Genomic DNA, 11,370 nt, shown 5'->3' on the forward strand with positions numbered 1-11,370 from the left:
GGGGGGGGGTTATCTTGCCCAGAACAGAACCATACCGCCAATCCAAACTGTATGCTAATTGTCAATCATCTTGACGATAGTGGTCCTAACAGAAATCTGTAAACATTAGGCCATTAACAATGCACTATTTCCTCCTGCATTCACATTTAACATCTTGACCACAATAAAGGGCTTTAAAAGACACTTAATATTCAGTATTATTATGGATTTGACTGCACTGACAAAACTCCTTTGAGTTGAAAAATGACACATTTGCCGCCTACTTACATATTTAAAGAAGTTTGCATCATTGATTCTGTCATTTTCCTCTTTATTACTATGAAGCTCCTTTGAAACAATCTCGATTGTATAAAGCGCTATATGAATAAAGGTGAATTTACTATATAAAAAGGTTCTTGTTTATTCCAAGGAACCTCTAGATTTAAATCACACAATCAAAAAGTCCAGAATTATGAACTAAAGCAAACATATATTCAGTCTCTAATACACTGAAAACTAAATTGCTGCAAGGATTTACTTTGAAACAGTTTTCACTCAAAGCAACACCAATACATTACATTTTAAATGTGAAATTTTTGTAAAATGTATCCCTTTAGTCTTTATTTTCTTTACATCAAAAAAATCATTTTCTACAGCGTATTAGTGCCTATAGTCTACAGAATTCATAAAAGTGTGTTCATTACCATGATGAACAAAACATGTAAGAATCATAAACTTTTGTCGGTCACAGAGCTTATTTCTTGTAATAATCTAAAAGCCAGTGGAAAAATCCTATTGTTTTCTTGTTGAGGAAACCAGGGTTTTGCGAACTTCTGGTTTGGCCTACAAAAATGTGTCATCACTGCTGCAGTACTCTATATTCAAGAGGTAAATAATGCCCATGTCATGAAGTTGGATTGGAAAATCAAACATAACGATGGAAGAACGAGGTTTGCAGCTCCACGTGTTGCTAAACAATCTTTAGTTGCTTAGCAACCCAACCAAAAGTTTTGAGGCTTTCAGTTGTTAGTTGAGTTTACTCGTGTCATCTCAAAGGCTAACAAACCTGTGGGAAACCCGTCACATATCTGACAGTGTGAGAAAGTTAGTGCACAGATTTGAAGCAGACAGCTTACGATTGACTTTATCTGTATTGAGTGTTTGCAATAGATAAGTTTTGCCCTCAGTGACAGCCATCAGACGGCCAGAGCATTCAGATAGAAAGCCTGGACACATCTAGAGATTGTTAACAAATAGACTGCTTCAGACAGATAAGCTCAACAGAGATTCAGTAACGTTTTTCGACATATTAGACCAGGAGTGTCCAAGCTCGGTCCTGGAGGGCCGGTGTCCTAAAGAGTTTAGCTCCAACCCCAATTAAACACACCTGAACCAGCTAATCAAGCTCTTACTAGGCATACTAGAAACTTAAAGGCAGGTGTGTTGAGGCAAGTTGGAGCTAAACTCTGCAGGACACCGGCCCTCCAGGACCGAGTTTGGGCAGCCCTGTATTAGACTATTTGAATGTGCTATAGTAACGGCTTTGTTTGCTTTGAGACCCAAGCGTGACCATATCATAATCAGCTTGTGTCATCAGCTTGGCCTGAATTCGTTTTTTGTCATCAGCATGCAATATTTGTTTTCTATTTAACTGTTAACTATTTAAATATCTGTCACCGTAAGGGCAAGATTTGAATAATTCAAATACGTTTGTACAGTATGTGTTGGATGAAGGGAGACGGACACCGAAAGGTTTTCATCTGAGATGGAACATTTTCATTTCGAACCTGACGTACAGCATTTTCTTTTGTTTTGCATGTTCCGCTCTAAAATTGGAAGTCAAAGAATAAGTAATTATCCTTCTAAATTGAGCCATTTCGCATAATTATTTCTTGGAATGTAATGTCTTACTGAGCTACAAAGAACATTGAAGTTTGCCGTTTTATATGCCGTTTGTGTCGCATAATGGCTTTTCCCATCAGCTCCAGACTGCGCTGGTTAATTTGGGAAGAGGTCCTGTTCCCTCCCAGAGCGAAATTTAATGAGGGATAGCATCCAACTGAGATTTATATATTTAATATTTATTATTGTATTTTTCTTTCAAGATTTGTTGTTGTATACAATTGATATGGATGAATAAAGAACGGAGGGTATATATAAATACTGTATAAAATACATAAATTGTTTATTAAATATAACATTATATATTAATTAAAAAAATATATATAGAGAGAGACAATATAAGCAAAATAAGCACACATAAAATTAGAGTATACAGAGAAAAAATATATATACATAGGTATGGAATTATTTTTATATTACATAAATATATATTTAGAAATTATTTAATATGTAAAGTATACTATATATTATATTTTTATATATTAAATATAACATTATATATTAGAATTTAAAAATATACATTTTATATTTAATATATTTATAATTTAGCTTTTATATTGATATAATTTATGTGTGTGAGAATTATATGAATATAAAAACCATATTTTTATTAGTGCTGTCAAACAATTAATCGCCATTAATCGCATACAAAATAAAAGTTTTTGTTTACATAATATATGGGTGTGTATTATGTATATTTATTATGTATATATAAATACACACACATACAGCATATATTTTGAAAATATTTACATGTATATATTTATATTCATATAATTTATACCATATATAAATATATTTAATATATAAACATTACATATTTTTATTAAATATTTACATGCATGTGATATATACAATAAATATACACAGTACACACACATATTATTATAAACAAAAACTTTTATTTTGGATGCGAATAATCGCTTGACAGCACTAATTTTTATAAAACTGCAGTATATTATACATAAATCCAAAACAGCATCACATTTACAAAACTTCAACCTGAAACTCTGCATTGCACACTGACAAGTACAAAACTCTATAGTCAGTGTTTGTAGTCACTCTATACAAATGTGATTCTTAAGTTCGATCCATAAAATTGAGATTCTACACTTAGCACTTTACTTAAATAAACTATTGTGTCTTTATGCCACTTTATTAATCTGTCTGTGACCGTTTGGAGTTCATTTTCCTCAAAAGAGAGAGCACTTAATTCTTTGTTGATCCCTAAATGACCAAATCAGCCACATGAGTGTGAAGAGAATTATGAGCCGTCTTATGGTGCGAGTTAGTTACTCCTTTGTTTACAACTGAATGGTTAGCAGTGTTGTGAGAGCAGTGTAACAAATGTGAAATTTATGTACAGCCTCGGGCAATGGAGATTTTTTTTCCAGTGCTGCGTCAGTGAGCTGATCTTTGCATTCCAAGTCTTATCTGTAAATCTTGACAAAGCCGTAAACCACAACCCAGGGCCTGTACGACACGATCGTGAACACGCTTCACATGGTGGAACCCTTGTTCTGCGGGACACATGGATCTGAATAAAGGGTGACCTCTACTGAAAGACTGCATGACTGACATCACTCAGCAATGCAAGGTCAAAGGTCAAACTGGAGTGATATACAGTGACCCCAAAAAGTATTTGGACACTTGAGCCATATAACATATAAATGTCATTGCGTTATAAAATATCAAATCAAGTGCATTTGCAAGGAAATGCGGAATGCAAAACTAATTTTTGCATTTTCGTAGTGACTGTTAAGCAACAGGTCAAAAGTTCCACTAAAGCAAAACCTTTTTTTTTTAAACATTGGTTAAATTAAAGCAGCACTATGTAACTTTTTCTGTGTTCAAAATTTGCAAAATGTATATAATGAGCGAGTACATCATGAATTCATCTTCCAAACCGCGTTTTTGTCTTTTTCCGAATCACTACGGTACACTTATATACTTAGTACTTATATTTGGACTATTGTAGCTTGGTCGGGTCGTCACCGCTGAGGAGTAACACATACCTGCGTGAATCGCCATAGACCTAAACTTATTCACATGGGGCGTCAGCGTTAAACGCTTGATGGAGGGCGTTTCTGAAGCTTGGTTCTGACGCGACTGTCATAGTGACAACAGCCAATCACATTAGTCTTCTGGTGTTGCATGAACGCGATTGGCTAGCGTCTGCGCTAGGGTATTTGCATAAGGTCATCTGATTGGCTGACGCCTGCGTTGGTGCTTGAAAAGTTGAAAAGTTTTCAACTTCTGCCGCGAGCAGCGGACCCAACGCGACGCGACGGACCCACAATTAATTTCGCCAACGCTGGACGTCAATCCATTCAAAAGTAAACGAGACTCATTGACGCTGACGCCCCGTGTGAATGGGGCGTTAGAGAAGTAGCTCCGGTTGGAATGTTCTTCCGCGGGATGTGTGCAGTTCTGTTTATTAACTGCTAGAGCGCCAAAAGTTACATAGTGATGCTTTAATGTATTGTGTGAAACATTTCACTTAAAATAAATGTAAAATAAATGAATTTGTTATCTAATGCAATGGCATAACCATTTTTACATGCGACTTCGACAACTGTTCAAAAGTTTTCAACAAGGATGCATTAAATTAAAAAATAAATAAAATTGATATACATTTATAACATAACAATCTTACATACATAAATAAATAAATGCTGTTTTTTTAAATGTTTTTATTTGTTGTTTTTTAAAGCTTGTTTCCGCCACAGGATAAGACTTTTTCATCTTACAATTCAGATATTTTTCCCTTGCAAAATATATGTTAATTTGCAATTGCAAGGAAAAAAAAAACTGAATGACAAGAAAAAAATTTCCTTTTTTTTATTCAGTGGCGAAAAAAAACAAAAACAGAATTGCGAGATGAAAACTAATTTGCGATCAAAGACAGAATTTTGGGTTGATATTGTGAGGGAAAAAATGTCAGAATTGTGAGATCAAAAAGTTGTGACTACCGTTTTTTTTTTATTATTATCCCGTGGTGGATTCCAAGTTTCCATACATTTGAACATTCTATTCAAAGAATCCTGAGAAAAAAAGTATAAAGCTTTCCACAAAAATATTAAACAGCACAACTGTTTTCAACATTAATAATAATAAGAATTTTTTCTTGAGCATCAAATCAGCATATTAGAATGATTTCTGAAGGATCATGTGACACTGAGGACTGGAGTAATGATGCTGAAAATTCAGCTTTGCATCATAGGAACAAATTACATTTTAACATATATTCAAACAGAAAACAGTTATTTTAAATCGTAAAAATATTTCACAATGTTACTTTTTTTACTGGATTTTTTATCAAATAAATGCAGTTATGGTAAACATAAGAGTCTTCTTTCAAAATATTTAAAAACTCTTACGGACACCAAACTTTTAAACAGTAGTGTACGTGTCCAAGTACTTTTGGGGTCATTGTGTTCACATTCAATTCACCAGGTCAAAACAAAACAATTCTGATCGTCTTTAAAACACCCATTTTAGCTAGAGTAGCCACATTTCCATCATCAAAAATGTAGATTTCGTGGAACAGATTCCACGTTGGCCATTTCAGATTAGCAGACAATAGCATGGCAGGGTTCATGCGAGTTACTGCACTCCAAAAGCCCCATTTCCCCAGTGGGAGTGTTGTTATTCTGCCGATGGGACGGCTGCCTTTTCTATAGCAGAAAGTTTGTGAAACAGAGCCCACTCCTTTGGCTCCTCGCAGCAAGACGGCAGTCTAGTGGGCGGCGATTGTTCTCAAGACAATACGTCTTTCTAAAGGGTGCCACCGCGATGGTAAGTATATATATGAAATATTGTTATCCTGGCTCAGAGAAATCAGAGCGGTCAGGCTGTCTAACCACAGTCACGCAGTGGCGCCACAATCCCGTGGACGGCTGCCACGCTTGTGCTGCTCGCTGGCATCTAGAATACGAACTTCAGCAATTATACACCAATTAACCACCAATTATCTGTTCTGTAATAACGGTTTTGCCATTCTCAATGAGACATTTCACAGCAGACAATTGGTTCCTCAAAAGTGACAAAAGAAAATGGTGAGAATCTTTTAGAAATGACTTTGGCATAAAACAAAATAATGATATTAAAATCTAGGCTATCAAGTTACATTTATTTATTTTTGTATTTTTCCTTCAATATATTATACACACATTCACATAATAAAAAAATTTATATATATATATATATATCTTATATTTATTGGTGTAATTTTTATAACAATGTAAAATTACACTGATTACAAAATAAATTGTTACATTTTATATATTAAAATGAAAACATTGAGAAAATAAAAATCTATGTATTTTAAGTATATAATTACAATATAGTTTGCTGTAATTTTAATATTTTACATTTAAAATTGAATTAATAATTTGTATCCATGTATGTATATGTATATATATATATATATATATATATATATGTGTGTGTGTGTGTGTGTGTGTGTGTAAAATAGCAATTATAAATTAAAGGGGTCATATCGCACAATTAGCTTGTAACACTCCAAAGAGAAAGGAAAACTTGAAATCGCATAATATAACCCCTTTAAATATAATATATAAAATTCTATAATACATAATGTATATTAAACAAGTATAATTGTTGAATATATATAGTATGTATTAATTAGAATTGTATATTTATATGTAATATATAAGCAAAATTACATCAATTATATAATATAAAATATAAATAATTATATATAAATTAATGTTATATTTAATATAATTTATGTAATACATACTGTATATTAAACAATTCTACATCAATTATATAACAATCTAAAATTATATTAAAATTAAACTTAAAAATAAAATAAGATACAAAATATGACATTTCTGAGTAAAAAAAAAAAAAAGGGTATTCAAATCTAGACTAGGACTTTAAATTAATTGGATTGTGTAAAGTGGGTGTACAAAAAAGTCAGCCAACAAGGAAAGTTGTTTTTAGAGGGGGAGCAAGTGAAAGATTATGAAGACAAACATATTTTCCCCTGTGGAATAACATGCACAATCGTTCACAATAAGACCAGGAATGCATATTAAGAAAGTAAAGAGGGTCAGTCTGGTGTGCACTATTTTTGGCTTGAATACACATTTCTTGGCCTCAAACGGATGGCGAACACTTTCAGTTCAGCAGTCCAAACACATGATATTAAATTGGTCAGCTGCCCTGCCTAAATATGACATCTTTCAAACCCCAAAATGCTGCTGTGCTTCTGTTTTTCACATCAAGGCTTCCCCCTCAGACCCCACCAGACCACCAGCACCCGAACACAAACCACATGAGGGAGCGGAACCGGCCTGTAACCAGGAAGAACAGGGAGGCTGTTTATTTCTGGTGCATCTCTACTGAATGACTCACACACTGGCTGGAAAAGCGGTCCAGTCTCCAACAGCTGAGCATGTGCCAGCTCCAAAGGCATATAACTTGTGCCGCTTCACCCCCGTCTCAATCGCAACGCTCGTCATCTGCCTATTTTCTCCCGCCTTTAATCCCCCAGTAATCATCAGATGCAGCGTTTTACAATCAACATTGGATCTGACCTTGAGCAGGTTTAGAAAAGGCCAGATACATTAGTGGATGGGTACGAGGCCGGGCCAGGGAGAGAGAGCGATTCAGTAGAAGTGGGCGGCTCTCAGCAAACACACATTCGTCGTCCCTATTATAGAAGACAGCAGGTCCAAACAAGCACTGCTCATTCAAAGCCTAAAAAGCAAAACAAATCTGCATTAATAGTAATATCATTAGGAATGTGAAAAGCACTTCAAATATGAGGACTGGGTCAAAGTATTATTCCAAATATCTAGCTACTGGCAGTGAAAAGTTTGAAATAATTATGTTTTTTTTTTTTTATGTTTATGAAACAAGAAAAATTCAGTAGAAATTGTAATATTGTGAAATATATTTATGATTTAAACTAACCGTTTTCTTTTTGGATACGTTTTAAAATGTAATTTATTCCTGTGATGCAAAGCTGAATTTTCAGCGTCAGTGCAGTCTTCAGTGTCACATGATTCTTCAGAAATCATTCAAATATGCCGATTTGCCACCTTATTAATATGAATGTTGAAAACAGTTTTAGTTGAATACTAGTCACACAGTTTACTGTAAAAATACTAGGAGAATTACATTTGCAAATATAATACATGAAGCTGTAATTACTAGAATAAACAGCAAGTTATTCACACCTAATACAGTACATGAATACATTTATGTTAATCTTGCAACAAGACAGCGCCTCCACTTTCTATGCTCAAAGTAGTAACATACTATGCACATGGAATATGTGATTCAAGGACATCTGACGGACATCACCTACACTGCAACTGTGACATGGAAATAAATGAGAAGGGGGAAAAATTTTGAAATATTTCCAGTTATCATGTGGTGGACTCAACTACAAACGAAGTAACTATTTGTCTGAGTGGGAACACAGATAAACACTTTTTCCCCATCAACATTTGCCCATAAAACAATTCAGCCGCAGTAGCAGAAAAAGCAGAAAGAGAGTTAAAAAATGTGGGGTCAGTAAGATTTTCAAAAATAAATAAATAAAATTATATATATAGCGATTAATCACATCCAAAATAAAAGTTTTGTTTACATAATATATGTATGTGTACTGTGTATATTTATTATGCAGATATAAATGCACACACACAGTATATATTTAGTATATAGTATATAAAAATTCTATATTTTTCTTAAATATATAACATGAATGTGTTTGTATTTATAAATACACACGTTATTGTAAACAAAAACTTATTTTGGATGCGATTATCACAATTGATAGCACTAATATATATATCAAGGAATCCTAAATTATCTATTATATAAATGTTTCTTGAGCAGAAAATCCGCATATTAGAATGATTTCTGAAGGATCATGTGACACTGAAGTAACGATGCTGAAAATTCAGCTTTGCCATTACAGAAATAAATTACAGTTTAAAATATTTTAAGATAGAAAACAGACCTTTTAAATTGTAATAATATGTCTGTTTTTCTATAGTTTTGAATGGTAGTGTGCCTTTTTATTATTTAGCAAACTTTTAGCTAATTTCGCAACAACAAAAAAAGAGAAAAATATATATATTTTTTTTTTAATACCCTAGTGGTTTTCATAGAACCAAGTGCTAAAAAAAAGGACAAAAATAGGATATCTTTGGTAGACTAAAAGATTACCAAAAATAGTAGCCTGAACAAATCTTCAAGCATGAGATTTTGCTATTTTGTATATTTTTTGAGTTCAATTGAGAATGTTGAGAAGGAGAGATTAGTATTGATGAGATGCTTTTTACTAGTGCTGTCAATTGATTAATTGCAATTAATCACATACAAAAACGTTTTTGTTTACATAATATATTCCTGTGGCTCAGTGGTAGAGCATTGCGTAAACAGCTCAAAAGGTCGTGGGTTCGATTCCCAGGGAACACACATACTGGTAAAAAATGTATAGCCTGAATGCATTAAGTCGCTTTGGATAAAAGCGTCTGCTAAATGCATAAATTATTATTACATTTAGTCATTTAGCAGACGCTTTTATCCAAAGCGACTTACAAATGAGGACAATGGAAGCAATCAAAATCAACAAAAGAGCAATTATATTCAAGTGTATAACAAGTCTCAGTTAGATTAACGCAGTACACATAGCAAGGTTTTTTTTTTTAAATGATATAATAAATAAAAAGAAAAACAGATAGAATAGAAAAAGAATAGCGCAAACTAGTGTTAGAGGCCTTTTTTGCTTTTGATAATTGTATAATAAATAAAAAGAAAACAGATAATACAAAAAGATTTGCTAGTGTTAGTTTTTTTTATTTTTTATAAATAGAGTTAGAATGGAGAGTGCGAGAGTTAGAGGGTCAAAAAAAGATGGAAGAGATGTGTTTTTAGCCGATTCTTGAAGATGGCTAAGGACTCAGCTATTCGGATTGAGTTGGGCAGGTCATTCCACCAGGAGGGAACATTTCATTTAAAAGTCTGTGAAAGTGATTTTGTGCCTCTTTGGGATGGCACAATAAAGCAACGTTCACTTGCAGAACGCAAGCTTCTAGAGGGCACATAAGTCTGAAGTAATGAATTTAGGTAAAGGGGTGCAGAGCCAGTGGGGGTTTTGTAGGCAAACATTAATGCCTTGAATTTTATGCGAGCAGCTATTGGTAGCCAGTGCAAATTGATAAACAGAGGTGTGACATGCATTATTTTTGGCTCATTAAAAATGAATCTTGCTGCCGCATTCTGGATTAATTGTAAAGGTTTTATTGAACTGCCAAGAGAGCATTGCAATAGTCCAGAGCTTGGACAGAACAAGAGCTTGAACAAGGAGTTGTGAAGCATGTTCTGAAAGAAAGGGCCTGATCTTCTTGATGTTGAATAAAGCAAATCTGCAGGACCAAGCAGTTTTAGGAATGTGGTCTGAGAAAGTCAGCTGATCATCAATCATAACTCCAAGGTTTCTGGCTGTTTTTGAAGCAGTTATGGTTGATGTGCCTAATTTGATGGTGAAATTGTGATGAAATGATGGGTTTGATGGAACCACAAGTAGTTCTGTCTTGGCAAGGTTGAGTTGAAGGTGATGGTCCTTCATCCAGCAAGAAATGTATGTTAGACAAGCTGAGATGCGAGCAGCTATTGTAGGATCGTCAGGATGGAATGAAAGGTAGCGTTGAGTGTCATCAGGATAGCAGTGATATGAAAAGCCATGTTTCTGAATGACAGAACCTAGTGATGCCATGTAGACAGAGAAGAGAAGTGGTCCAAGAACTGAGCCCTGAGGCACCCCAGTAGTTAGATGTTGTGACTTGGACACCTCACCTCTCCAAGATACCTTGAAGGACCTATCTGAGAGGTAAGACTTAAACCACTGGAGTGCGGTTCCTGAGATGCCCTTTGCCAATAGGGTTGACAGGAGGATCTGGTGGTTAACCATGTCAAAAGCAGCGGACAGATCCAGCAAGATAAGTATTGAAGATTTGGAATCCACTCTTGCCTTAGTCCTAGGGCTTCAACAACTGAGAGCAAGGCAGTCTCAGTTGAATGTAGGGATGCAGCGATTAACCGGTTTCGCGATTAACCTCGCTTTAAAACGTGACGGTTAATTAATCGTAAAGGTTCCGCTAAACCGAGTGTTTCTGTTACACAGAACGGAACTGTTGCAGCTTGCGCAAAACGAAAAAAGTTACACTAGCGGTGCACCAGCTTAAAATGACGTGAGAGGCACGGAGACTACTACATGCATTAGATGAACTGACAGAGGGACCAAACAGCGAAGCTTTATTTCACCAGAGAAATGCTTGTCGATAGTGTGGGACCATTTTGGGTACACCAAGAATGACCAGGGTGACGTGCTTATCAGAGGCATGGAGGCTACTACATATATTAGATTAACTGTGACAGAGGGGCCAAACAGCGAAGCTTTATTTCCACCAGAGAAACGCTTGTCGATAGTGTGGGACCATT

At 34.7% G+C, this 11,370-nt stretch overlaps 1 long non-coding RNA gene across 1 annotated transcript in view; it reads right to left on the minus strand.

Moving 5' to 3' along the window:
- LOC107602083 (uncharacterized) overlaps window positions 1–10,752 on the minus strand; it is a 22,283-nt gene extending 11,531 nt beyond the window's left edge. Inside the window, exon 1 of the long non-coding RNA XR_001610994.1 lies at window positions 10,739–10,752. This is a non-coding gene — a long non-coding RNA (uncharacterized lncRNA). The remainder of the gene's footprint in view (window positions 1–10,738) is intronic.
- Between the last annotated feature and the right edge of the window lie 618 nt (window positions 10,753–11,370).

The sequence above is a fragment of the Sinocyclocheilus grahami genome, unplaced genomic scaffold (genome assembly GCF_001515645.1).
Source record: "Sinocyclocheilus grahami isolate Dianchi unplaced genomic scaffold, SAMN03320097.WGS_v1.1 scaffold318.1, whole genome shotgun sequence".
Classification (NCBI taxonomy): domain Eukaryota; kingdom Metazoa; phylum Chordata; class Actinopteri; order Cypriniformes; family Cyprinidae; genus Sinocyclocheilus; species Sinocyclocheilus grahami.